The following is a 13666-nucleotide window of genomic DNA, read 5'->3' on the forward strand; positions in this document are numbered from 1 at the left end:
GGAGGCCCGATCGAATCATATTATATTTCATCACCATATTATAGCTCACTTGCAAGCCGACTGTGAAACTTTTAGGGGGCAGTAAAAATTTAGAAAGATCTCGGCCTCCCGTGGATACGGGCCTGTCCTTAAATTCTTCACGATAAAATTTATTTACTTTTCTTTGGCAAATTTTTCACTTTTTCTTGAGTGAATAGATAAACATTATCCAAGCAAAATTAATATTAATCTTATTTTTTCTCTTTTTAAGACACTCGAAATTGAAGATAGGTATTTGAGTACCTACGTTTTGTAGATGCTACAGCATACTCTAAATAAATTGACTTACAAATTTCGAAGATATTGATTTTTTTTTTTTTTTTTTTTTTAAGTAGATACTAACTTTAGCAAGAAGTGTCGGGTTCTATTCGCGGAAGAGAAGCATTTCTCGGGTACAAACTCTAGGGCCAGTTCGGAACCCACTTCAATAAATAAGATTTTTGAATGGAGGATAGATTAAAATATCGACTTCATTAGGAGTTACCAATGTAATGCCTCTTAATTCAACTGAGGGAACTGAAAGGGAAGTTAAGCTCTGATCAACTAATTTTCAAAAATCAATCAATAAATTTTACTTTAGTGATTAGAACATGAATCAAATTAACGAAAAGGAAAGTACAGCAAAGCTTTAATAGCATTATAAATAGCATGTATGGCTGTATGCCCAAGAGAATAATACAAATTAATGACTTGAAAACTGAAAATGAAATCTTTCGTCTTACATTCCTTAATTATGCCATTTTAGCTCACGGAAACTGATTACTAACGAAAATGACTGTGACTGAATTGGTGGAGTGCGAATGTGGAAGGAAACGGGAGAACCCTGAACGAACTCTCTTGAACTTGATTCGAACCTGGGATCCCTTGCACAAGAGGTGAGGGCTCTATTAGTGAGGTTCCGTACTCGTGTAAATGAACGAAATTGTTCCTTGTCTGTGTAAGTAAAAGATTTTGAGTTCGACCTAGCGAATTAAATTCACTTAAATCTTCCACAAGTATGTGTAACAACTGAAGACAAATCTGATATAATACCATCGTTGTTCATTCATCGTGTAGTTATGAGGTATACTGTGTTGGCCAATGTAGTTGAAATATCCTTACATTTTAGTTATTTATATCAGAAGAACTGATGAATGTCAAGAGACTGTTTGATAAAACTCAGAGTTGGTCTAGCGTCTAGTATGTGTGTGAGTGCCTTTGAAACGTTGTCCTGTGTTTGATTCCCGGCGGATGAGCATAAATAAATTAATTTCTCAATCATTTTCTTTTATTAATCATGTCCGTCTCCTGAGCCGAAATGGCAAAAACATAACGCTTTAAACTTAAAGAGAAAGTATGTTTGATACTTTTCGTCGGTACCTTCTCGCAAAGCATTACTTGTTTTATCAGATGAATATTGAATACTATTACTCTTTCGTACTTTTTGTATACATTAAAGAGTAATAGTTTACTTAGTTGCACGATGCAAATACTGTTATAGTACTTTAACGGCCTTTTTCATTCAAGGAAATTTATCAACCAAGTGACAGAATGATTTAGTCCTAAAATCGCGTAAGAGCAATGGTAGTTAACAATCACATCTGACGCGAAGGATCTCCAATTCTATCCAGATTTATGTAAGTTCGAAAAACAATATTCAAAGATTATTTTTAAAATATCTTTCCTCTATATTTTTTACCTTCTCATTCACTTTCAACTTTGATCACATTATTCCCAGGTTTATCTCACGTTTTCGTTTCGCAGATGTTGGATGAATCTCTCTGCCGAACTAGGACGAGATCAAAATAAATTTCTAACCGCCCGGGATCGAACTTGGGGAACGGAATTGCTAGGTAGAAACTTATAAACTAAGGCATCGCGACTGTAAACATTTAATATAGGTCGCTTCAGAGAAAAAAGAAAAGTAGTAAGGCGTCGTAAGATATTAACCGAACGATTTTCTTTTTTTAAAATCAGAATTTCACTTTTGAAAACTAATAAATTTTCTTTAATTTATGCGTAAGAATTTAAGGTATCAAATAAATATTATTTAATTGATGAAACACACATTAAATCCGACATAAATATTGTCCTATAAATCATATTTCGTGGATAAAAAATGTCCTTTTTTATTTTATTTTGTTCGTAAGTTTTATTTCGCTTACCTGTTTTCGGTGTGTGGTTACTTGTTGTGAAGGGCTGCCCGAATGCTGTCTGCTGTTTGAACGCTCGTGTCTGCCTTTGCCGACTGAGGATTTCTCGACTGCAAAACGTAGATTTATATTACGCTAGTAGCTAGAGAAAGCCACCCGCGCGAAATCGTTTCAACGACGTCACAGATCCCGTGAACCAATCACAAGAGACGCGTTCTTTTCTCAAAGTACTGGAGAACGGATTTTGCGCGATTACAATTGACACCTGTTTCAGGGATGATCATATCTTTTTATTATTATTATTATTATTTTATTTTTTTTCTTCCTATTCTTTCCCGAGTTCATGCTTTATTCCATTCTTTTCTTTAATTGTCATTTTCTATTGAGTTATTTTCTTGTAAAAACGTGGAATATACTAATTTAGGATTTTCTGAGCTTAGGATGACGCAATTGAGAATTAAATTTGTATAAAGGTCTGTTTCTTAGAAAATAAATATAATCTAGAAAAAAGGCAGGTTTTATATGTTTAATTGGCTTTGTGATCAAATGCAATACAATGGGACAAGAAGCATGATTAAAATTCAAGCTTTATCAACAAACTTAAAAAAGTTCGTTACTGAATTCTCTATGTTTCTATGAAAAAAATGAAATCTGTACGTTTTACATCCCACGTTTATGTCGGTTAGGCTAAAGGAGACAGTGATGATGAGAAATGAATGAAATGGTGGGATGAAGAAAGTGGGAGGAAACGGGAGAACCCCGAGAAAACCCACGAGCACGGTGTTTGTCCACCACAAAGTCCACACGGCTCGAGATGGATGTCTGTCTTTCTGCTTCTCTGTTATTTGCGATTTTTTCAATGTTGAGTTTTCCATTCGATGAAGCAGCAAAAAATATGTGAGAAAGTTATGGAATTTTCGCATCACTCTTACCGTTCCAGAGATATTGGTCAAAAATTGTTCGATTTCTGGAGATTTAAGGAGCCATATTTCGAAAACCATAAGTGATACAGAGTTGATATTGATGTTGATCAATATCTAAGAGGATGGTTAACACTTAATTATCAAATTACCGATGACCACTGGTTTGTCCAGTGTCCATCAGCTAATATCAATATCAAAATCTCTTAGATATTGACCAATACCATTTCTGTATGACTTACCGTTCCTGAGATATTTTTCACAAAATAGTTCCAATTTAAGGAGATTTATAGTCATATCTCGGGAACGTAAGTCATAGAGAGATCATATTGGTGTTGATCAATACCTAAGAGGGTGGTGAACATTTTGGTAGCAAATAGTAATTAGTGGCCACTGGCCAACTGGCAACCGTTCCCCAGATATTGGCCAAAAAAGTTCGAATTTCGGGAGATTTAAGGATCCATATCGCGGGAACTGTAAGTCATAGAGAGATGATGTTTTGCGATTTTTTTCGAGAAACAGAAGATTGTGTGGAAAAAAAGATTTACATGTAGGAACAATCACAGTTATCCTTCCCGCTTTAAGTTCGTTCTAGCAATGCTCTTGAAGTATTCTCAACTGGATTTTATTCTGCTACCCATAGTGTGAATCAACGAGAACGTTACATGTAGCAAAAGTGACCATTATCTATGCACTTTGTGGGGAAATATATTCACATAGATGAAGTTCAATATTTGTTCCGTTATTACAAATGTATATTTGCGTAAAGGAAAGGCTTGAATTAAATTACACTAATTACAAGAATGGAATTAAATCTGTTACATACAACCAGTTACAAAGAACAACTTGTTTACCCATCATCATCATCACCATCACAGGTATTCTTCCATTATTGGCAGGTCACTTACTGCAACTAAGAAGCTACCATACTCCACGACCTTTAGCTAACCTTTTCGTCTTCAAATATGATTTCTATGTTTTGATATCGTTTATTAATTGTAGTCTTCTTTGCCCTCTCCCTCTCTTTTCTGACGCTATACCCTTTATCACGTCCCTCATGTTACAGTTCATTCTTAACCAATGTCCCAATTAGTTTCTCTTCCTCTTCTTAATAATATCTAACAATGTTCTTGTTTCCTTCACCATTTATAGCACCCTCTCATTCGTTTTCCACTCGACCTACCTAATTCTTTTCATTCTCCTTCACACCCACATTTTGAAAACTCAGTCGTTTCTCATCCTTTTTGGCGTAATGTCTATGTTTCTGACCTATACAGCACAGTACTCCACACGAAGCATTTTATATAGTATCTTGGGTAAAGCTACCCAACTCAGTGAAGACGCCCCTGCTCGAATTGCTCAAGGCCTGTTGCTCGTGGTTCAAGGACTTGCCATGCGCGTGAAAGGGTACACCGTTTCGAGTAAATATATGTGGAAGTTGCACCGGAGAAAGAAGCTGCTTTTGTTCAGGCCTGTTCACAAAGCTAAATTACTCTTATTTCATTGTCCATAATTTTAGAGAGTGAAACGTAGTAATGCTCTTGACGGTAGTTAAATAAAAGTATACAAATAAAACATAATTGCTTAAGAACTTTTACAAATGCTAATGTGCTTTTTTGTGTTTCTGCGTCCATGAATATGTCACGTGATTGACTGGGGCGTCTTTGCTTGAAAATTGGGAAAGTTGCCCCAGTGAAATCGAAGCAAAGATGCCCCACTTTATAACATTAAAGGCGTAAGATTTCTGTTCGCGACAACCGGTTTATGATGTGTTGCAACCGATTTGTATGTTCATTATGTTTTAAACAATGTTTGGTTTGAGTAAGGAACACTAATTGTTCTGTAATAACCTGTAACTAATTGTTCACTCAAAAGCAAACGGAAAATTCCCATTTTGAGTAGTGGCTTCGTTTTTTGGCTGGGTTGCTGCTTTCAATGATGCAATATTCTATTTATAAACTCTCTTTTTCTTTTCGCTCCTTTCGTGATCAACATTTGGCTGAATGGACTTCATATGTATATGACACTAGATGGCTAGCAAGCTGAATCAAAAGAATGTGCATGGATTGCGTTTTAAGCCATTTGTGAGAGCTGAATAGGTATGAGGGGTGTTCAAAATACTAAAAAAAAATATCCTTCGGAGAGAGGTTCTGCGACATACTTGGTTTGTCAGAACTTCCTTTATCTGGTTGAATTATTTTGAAAAGGTAAATTTCTGGGTGAATCAAATATCCTTTCATTGCAAAATGAAGAGCATTAGCACTAATTCATCAGATATCATAGGTGTACCAGTGTTGTAGCTAGCAAGTTGTTATAAGGGTAGGCATTACATTTTCAGGCAGCAGGTTTTTACATATTAAAAGAAAGCCGTCCTCCTCTCTGGTCTATCTGGTACTTGGGTTCGCAGGTTCGATCCCAGCCCCCGCCAAGTGAACTTTGGGTGGACAAACACCGTGTGCGTGGGTTTTCTCGGGGTTCTCCCGTTTCCTCCCACTTTCTCCATTCCACCGATCCATTCATTACCCATCATCACCGTCTCCTTTAGCCTAACCGGCATAACCGTCGGACGTAAAACTCAAAGATTTCATTTCCTTTTTTCCTCTCTGGTCTAGTTGGTAGTACGTGACCCTTTGGTGCACGGGTTCGAATATCGGTGTGAACACCGTAGAAAATTTGAACGATTATGGTGGTTGGGATTTAAACTGTAGGTTCACTGCATGTCACTGCATTAATTGTGATCGCAAGAGTGCAAGTTTGAAAAACTGAACAAATGATAATAATATGTAGGTTCTTTTTTCTCTTTTATTTTTATCCGTGGTTTTCAAACGGATTTAGAAAATATACGTGGAGAATTCTTGTCATTTTATTGAAAATTTTCATTATTATTAGATATATAATTAGTAGCAATTAAAGTTAGTATTATTTGTGGTACAAAAGCATAGTTGCCAGTTTCGATGATGTTTATAAACACATTATTAAAAATTGTGAAATTGGGGCATCTTTCCCCCATATGCATCCAGAAGATGCACCACTTGAAGGATTTTGTAAATGGTTTATTTTAAGTTCTTAAGTTTACTAAAATATAATTGTCTTTTGAGATATTACAAACAAGACATCATTATTCTAATTGACCATAAATTCAACAACCTCACCTTAATTGCAGGAGTGGAAAATGGCTAATAATGAAAAAGTGGGGCATCTTTACCCAAGTTACTCTATGTATTTTCCTCAATTCTTTATTCAAGGCCCTACAAAATAGATGCTTCTTCCGCCATTCCTATCCTTGCTTTTATTTTACGTTCACACTTTCTATCAGCACTAATGATACTACCTACGCATTGAGCACTAGCCATCTGTTCTATTTTCTCCCTTCCTATTTGCTTACCGACCTCATTTTAAATTAATAATTTCATATCAAGTCTATTTATTTTAATTCAATATCACTTGACGTAAAATGCCATAGTTTTCTTCCCATCATTGAAAACATAATTGCAATTGATCTGCTATTGATTTGGTTTGTGTTATTAATAGAGGCTCAATACGTATAAATAGAGAGGAAGCTTACACCTCTAAGAATTAGTTTTTACTTTCGCTTGATACTAAAAGAATTTTTTAAATGTACTAATTGTTGTATATAATAATTAATACAACGAAAATACCAGACAGTTTTACCAGTGTCAAGTCCCTCATGATGTCTTGTTATTACCGACCAGATGATAGAATAAATAAACACACAAGTATTTCATTTTTGTTCATGGTGAACTCCCTCGCGGCTGCATAGTTAGCGTACTAGTCTTTGCCACAAGAGAACCAAGTTGCATTTCCGACGGTCTAGGATCCAACGTTAAGCTGTAGATTCAAGTGTCAGAGCCTAACTAGGAAAGTACTTCAATTGGTACACGGGGCATGTCTTATATATCGTTGGAAAGGTCATACCGAGTACACATCTACATGTGAAATATCTCGCTTGAATGCTGCCTGTAAGGGGCATTGTGACTATATGAAAATTAGAACAACCCACGCTCCGAAACACCAGAAAACGTGGACAATACAGGAATCTGAGGTGTAATTGTTTTGAGAGTCGGTATATATATACATATATAAGTTTAAAAGGTATCTGAACACAAGGCTGACATTAAATATTTTCAAATCAAAATGGCGGATCCAACATGACGGACACAGATTACATAAAACAAGCTATGGATCTGAAATTGATTATATATACTAAGCAACTAGCTAAATAATTTAGCAAATAAACAGCTAAGTAACTATGTAATCAAGTAATAAAGTAACTAAATAAATAATTAAGTATATCATTTAGTACGAAACTATGAAATTAACTAGTTAGTAATTAAATTAATCAAGTAACTAACAAAGTTAGGAATTAACTAAATAGCTAATTAAATCACTAAGTATAGATTAACTAAGTAACAAATTAACTAGTTAGCTAAGTAACTGATTAAGTAAACTATGAATTAGTAACTTACTAAATAACTAATAGGATAGTAATTAACTAAGTAACTAATTAGGTAAGTAACTTACATATTTTGCTGTTTTTATAATATTACAGCGTATTATTATAATTCTGTGCTTATCACCTTCACTTTATTTAGTAATAATATGATTTTTTAAAAATGTAATAAACATATTAAATGCGTTTATGCATTCCTTTATTGAACGAAAAGTTTCTAAATCCACAAAGGTTTTCTTCCTTGAGTTAAGCTTATAGATTTTCTAGTGTATGTAGTTTCAAATACCCTATGTAATTATTCGTAAACTTATGTAGAAAATATGAGAAAATAGGATCTTACTTGGTTCGAGGGAGTTTAATGAATTGTGCCGCAGAAGATTTATGAATTTACTTTATGTTAGGTAAAGGTTTAATAGTTTGTAAATCTTAAGAATAAAATTCGATTCTATTGATTCTACCTTGATTCTATCTCAGAGTATGTGTGTTAATGATAGGCAATATTGAAATTGTGTATTTTTTTTTAGGTTATCGCGCTTCCTCCCATCTTAGCATTCTACCAATCCTTTCTTATAATGATTTCCTTTCTTGAAACTCCAGTCTTTTTTAGGCTAAACGGCATAAACGTAGAACGTAAAACTAAAAACATATATCTTATTTTATAAAAGAGAAGGTAAAATTTCAATGTGATGAATAAAGCCTGTGATAAAGTTCTAACTCCTTTGATATCATTAGCAACATCTTGGTAAATATTATGTAATTACTGGCAGGTAGCGGTGCTCACGAGAAGAGAAACAAGATCTCGTTTCGTCTCGGCAGTCGAAGAATTGTTTCTCTTCTCGGTTCGATTCCCGAAAAGATTTTCTCTTCTTGTCCAGAGATTAATATTAGAGGTAAAATCTGGGAGGAGAGGAACCAGAATCCAAACTATGATAAGTGTGTTATGAGTTTACGGTAAACGTTCAATGATATACATGAATATTTTGGTGCAATTATTTTGGTTACTCAAGATATGGAGGGCTAGGCCCCACCGTCTCCGGGCTAGATCCGCCACTGTTCTCGTCCCGTCTCGAATCTTTCCACATCTCGTTCTTTCTCTAAATTAATGTATATAATTTGTCCTTGTCTTTTCTCTCATAATTTCGTTTAGAAGTGATGAGCATCCATCCACGTTACTAAAAGTCCACGAAAGGATTAATAGCATAAAACTATATTTAATATCGGCGTAGTTATTGTATAATGGCTTGCGTGTCTTGAAACGTTGATACACGCTACGTTGTATTGATACGTGCTACATGCTACATTGTGTTCTTACGATCACTTTGTCAGTTTATAGTTTTTGAACTATGAATCATGCAACAATAAGGGTGTTTGACATCTAAAATTATTTTGAACTACTGTTGCCCAGAAATTTCCAGACTTTATACTAGGAAAATTTGTAGTCTAATCTAGACTCTTATCTAAAAAATGAGACAAGAGTTTACTAGACAGTAAACTAGATAAATTTATCATGTCATCTCGACTCTTATCTAAGAAAATGAGACGAGAAATTTCTAGATTGTAGACTAGATACATTTTTCGTCTCATTACCTCCCTTATCTCAAAAATGAGACTAGAAATTTCTAGATTGTAGACTAGATACATTTTTCGTCTCATTACCTCCCTTATCTCAAAAATGAGACTAGAAATTTCTAGATTGTAGTAGATACATTTTTCGTCTCATTACCTCCCTTATCTCAAAAATGAGACTAGAAAGTTTTAGATTGTAGACTAGATAAATTTTTCGTCTCATTACCTCCCTTATCTCAAAAATGAGACTAGAAATTTCTAGATTGTAGACTAGATAAATTTTTCGTCTCATTACCTCCCTTATCTCAAAAATGAGACTAGAAAGTTTTAGATTGTAGACTAGATAAATTTTTCGTCTCATTACCTCCCTTATCTCAAAAATGAGACTAGAAATTTCTAGATTGTAGACTAGATACATTTTTCGTCTCATTACCTCCCTTATCTCAAAAATGAGACAAGAAATTTCTAGATTGTAGACTAGATACATTTTTCGTCTCATTACCTCCCTTATCTCAAAAATGAGACTAGAAAGTTTTAGATTGTAGACTAAATAAATTTTTCGTCTCATTACCTCCCTTATCTCAAAAATGAGACTAGAAATTTCTAGATTGTAGACTAGATAAATTTTTCGTCTCATTACCTCCCTTATCTCAAAAATGAGACTAGAAATTTCTAGATTGTAGACTAGATAAATTTTTCGTCTCATTACTTCCCTTATCTCAAAAATGAGACTAGAAATATCATGTTTCTTGTATCGTCTTGAATTGAAACAGATTATTTTCATGTATACTCCCATCTCGTCTCCTTTTACATCTCGCAGCTGTCCATAAAGGGCAAAAATTGTCCATAAGTTACAAATTATCTTACACTCTTCTTTTTCCTTCCATCATTAATTCTATTAAATTCGTTAGGATAATATATATTCTCCTTGAACACTATTCTAACCATTTTATTTTACTACCAAACGACGATAGGAGAGATGAAAGTTTGTTGATTGTAAGAAAAACAGTCTATAGTGGATTTATTGTATTATAATTTAGCGCCCTTTTCAACTCCGAGGTCATATGAGATGGGAACTCACAGTTTATCGTGAAATCTGAGCTATGGTGGGTGGCATGAATATGAGCCCGTTGGAAATGGAATTCGGATCTCCCGTGCCGAATACATAACTAAATAACTCTATGGCCTATGGAACCCGGAGGTTGAATGCTGCGTTCACAAGAGCTCTCCACTGACTTCTATCCTTATCTAACTGGATCCAGTTTCTACTTTGTATTCCAATCTCTGCGATATCCATCTTAATATTGTTCTCCCATCTGCACCTAGGTTTTCCAAATGGTCGTTTTCCGATTCGTGTTCCAGCCAAGACTTTGAGAGCGTTTCTACTTTCTTCCATTCTAGCTACATGACCTGCCCACTTAAACCTCCTAGACTTGACGACCCTAACAATGTTGGGTAAACCGTATAAATTATGTAGTTCCTCGTTATTAAGTTTCCGCCATACCCCATTCCTGTTCCTCTTGCGTCCGAGTATTCGTCTCAGTCAATGCTTCTCAAATACTTTCAGTCTGTTCTTCCCTCAGAGTAAGTGACCATGTTTCTCAATCATACAAAACAACAGGCATGATTATCGTTTTAAGCTTGAAACCCCTCGACAGAATTCGCGACGACAAGAGATTTTGAACCGAATAGTAACACGAATTCTCTGATTTTAGTCGACATTTAATTTCTTTGTGAATATGATTTTCATCTCTTATCACTGATTCTAGATATTTGAAACTATCCACTTTATTAAAAGTATTATTTAATATTTTAACGCACCCATAATTTGCTGTATTACGGTCACGACGCACTTCCATGTATTTAGTTTTCTCTGCATTTACTTCTAAACCCATGTCCCTGCAAGCGTTTAATAAGATCTCTGCATTTATCTCTATTGTTCTCCTATCATCCCCTATTAAATTTACATCATCAGCATATGCCATGACCTGGTGAATACCGTTCAACTCTAGGCCCTGGTTGCTAACTTTGATTTTCCTTATAGCGTATTCCAGAACAATGGCGTTAAATAATAATGGCGACAAAGCATCTCCTTGTTTCAGAGCATTTACGACGTGAAAGCTCGTGGACAAAAATGTGCCTACCCGGGCTTTATTTTGGAATTCATTTAAACTTATGTCAATTAATCTAATTAGCTTTTTCGGTATTCCAAGTTCTGTAAGAACGTTGTATCATGTTTCTCTCCTAACCGAGTCGTACGCTTTTCTAAAATCAATAAATAGTTGCTGTACCGGGGTATTGTATTCCCACTTGTTTTAAGGAGTATTTGGCGAATGGTAAATATTTGGTCGATAGCTGAACGATTTCGTCTAAATCCGCACTGATAATCTCCAATAATTTCATCTGCGTATGGGGTCAATGTTGCTAATAGAATATTTGAAAGGATTTTATAGGATGTTGGCAGAAGAGAAATGCCTCGATAATTATTACGGTCAATTTTGTCGCCTTTTTTTGTGAATTGGAACAATGATTGATTCTTTCCACTCTTTTGGCAATTCTTCCTTGTTCACTTCCTTGTTCCTTTCCAGTCTTTTGACAATTCTTCCAATCTTTTGGCATTTTGGCACCGAATACATACACTAAAGATAATATAATCATAAGGGAGCTCAATAAACATCAATTTCGAGATTTCAAGAAATATAATAGACATTACGTACAGACAAGATTACTTTTTGATATTTTTCAGTCTCCTGATCTGACGTTCCACCTTCGTCTGAATTTATGTATATATATTTGACTACAGATCATCTGTTCAACGTACCCAGGAAAAGTTTTAACCCTTTTCCGGGCCGTTTTTTTTGTAGATATGATGCTGTGTTATGCATATTAAAATAAGATCTCCACCAGGCGAATATGAATAATTATGTTGGTGGATTCCATTTATTCTATGTATTTCCCATAGTTTATGGGGTGGGAAGTATCCTTCCCACGAGCCTAATTTAAAGCAGGTTTTTTCCCACAATTGAAAAATGAATATTTTTTATATTCTATGCTGGCTGCATTGCATGCTGGCTGCATTGCATGTTGGCTGCATTGCATGCTGGCTGCATTGCAATGCTGGCTGCATTGCATGAAATCTGCATGCTATCCATCCACGAATTGCCAGAAACAAACAGGTTCGCCGCTAGGTTGTCAGAGTTGCGATGGCCCTGGGGAAAGACAAGCTTGGAATGGGGGTAAATCAAACAAAACATATAAAAAATGGTCAATATTAATACAATATGTGCAATAATAATTAAAATAATAAAACTTTGTAGGGACACAAGGGAGGACAAGGAAAGATATGGGGCCTCTTGCCCCCTGAATCCCTTGGCTTCCCTGGATACATCACCAAAATAACTATTTTCGGTATTTTAGGTAAATTTCTTTTCAGAAAACAAGAACGCACATGGGAAGCGAATGGTATGGACCTGGGCGCCGGCAGGAATTTTTACAGGGGAGGGCAACATTTTCCAGGGAGGCAAAATTCCTGAAAATTGGCAATTTTGTCTCGAAAGTGCCTTAAATTGCATAACATTAGGGGTATTTCAATTTCCAGGGGAGAACAAATGCCCCCTCCTGCCCTCCCCTCCCGATGCTAATGGTTACGGATCGAATTGTATGGAAACAGAATTCAATAAAAAGTGCTTACTATTTACACGCCAGATGGTGTGCATTAACGTGCGTGCTAACCACGTCATCAGAAGCAGGGATTTGTTCTCCAAAATAGTCATTGTCGACCTGCCTTACTGCAGGATAACCAAGTGGGAAATGCTATTCCCACCAACCTAAATAATGCACTTTTGACACTATGATTTTGGGAAGATATCTTCCCACATCCCGGAAAAGGGTTAAACTTAAGCTTTTCTTTTTTTTTTAGAAAAAATAAAACTAGCTGAGCCTGCGGTCTCTTCACAGCGCATATGAGCATGAATCTTCGTGTAACGTTTGTACATGTTTCTTTACATACACAGATGAAAGATGTCTTGGTAAAAATCGGCAAGGGGTACCCTATTACACAAATTATTATAACGTCAGTGATATATGGTGTTCCTTGGACAAAATACTCCAAATAATAGATATTCATCTTAGACGGAGAAATGGTTATCTTCGTTCTTTATTTTCATTTATCCGTCAACAAACGCCTGAAATATATAAAACCTATGTATAAAACTTCGTGATGCTGGGATGTATAACTTGTAAGATATACTTTTTTTAACAGTTTCATCATTTGCAGTGTACCTCTAAAAATGTACTAAAGACATAATGGCGATGTTTTTTACTATTTAATTAGAACTGGGTCATCTACACAAAATTTGGAATCGACTAGCGAAAACGGCATGATTCTAGCACTTGTGGTTTTCGAGATCTCATTGTCGAAAGGATTGGAGACAAACATATAAACTTTTCTTCAGAGACAAAGATAAAAACCTAGCATTTTAAAAAGTAGTTTCTTCAGTTTCTTTTCTCGAACTTTGTTCCTGCTTCTAAAGAAAGGA

General features: G+C 35.3%; 1 protein-coding gene across 2 annotated transcripts in view; it reads right to left on the reverse strand.

Moving 5' to 3' along the window:
* LOC145671965 (allatostatin C-like) overlaps positions 1-2290 on the reverse strand; it is a 330694-nt gene extending 328404 nt beyond the window's left edge. For both annotated transcript variants that reach the window (XM_081741159.1, XM_081741158.1), the window contains exon 1: positions 2184-2290. The gene's annotated coding sequence lies outside the window, so the exon portion shown is untranslated. The remainder of the gene's footprint in view (positions 1-2183) is intronic.
* Between the last annotated feature and the right edge of the window lie 11376 nt (positions 2291-13666).

The sequence above is a fragment of the Thermobia domestica genome, chromosome 15 (genome assembly GCF_964235325.1).
Source record: "Thermobia domestica chromosome 15, izTheDome1.hap1.1, whole genome shotgun sequence".
NCBI lineage: Eukaryota > Metazoa > Arthropoda > Insecta > Zygentoma > Lepismatidae > Thermobia > Thermobia domestica.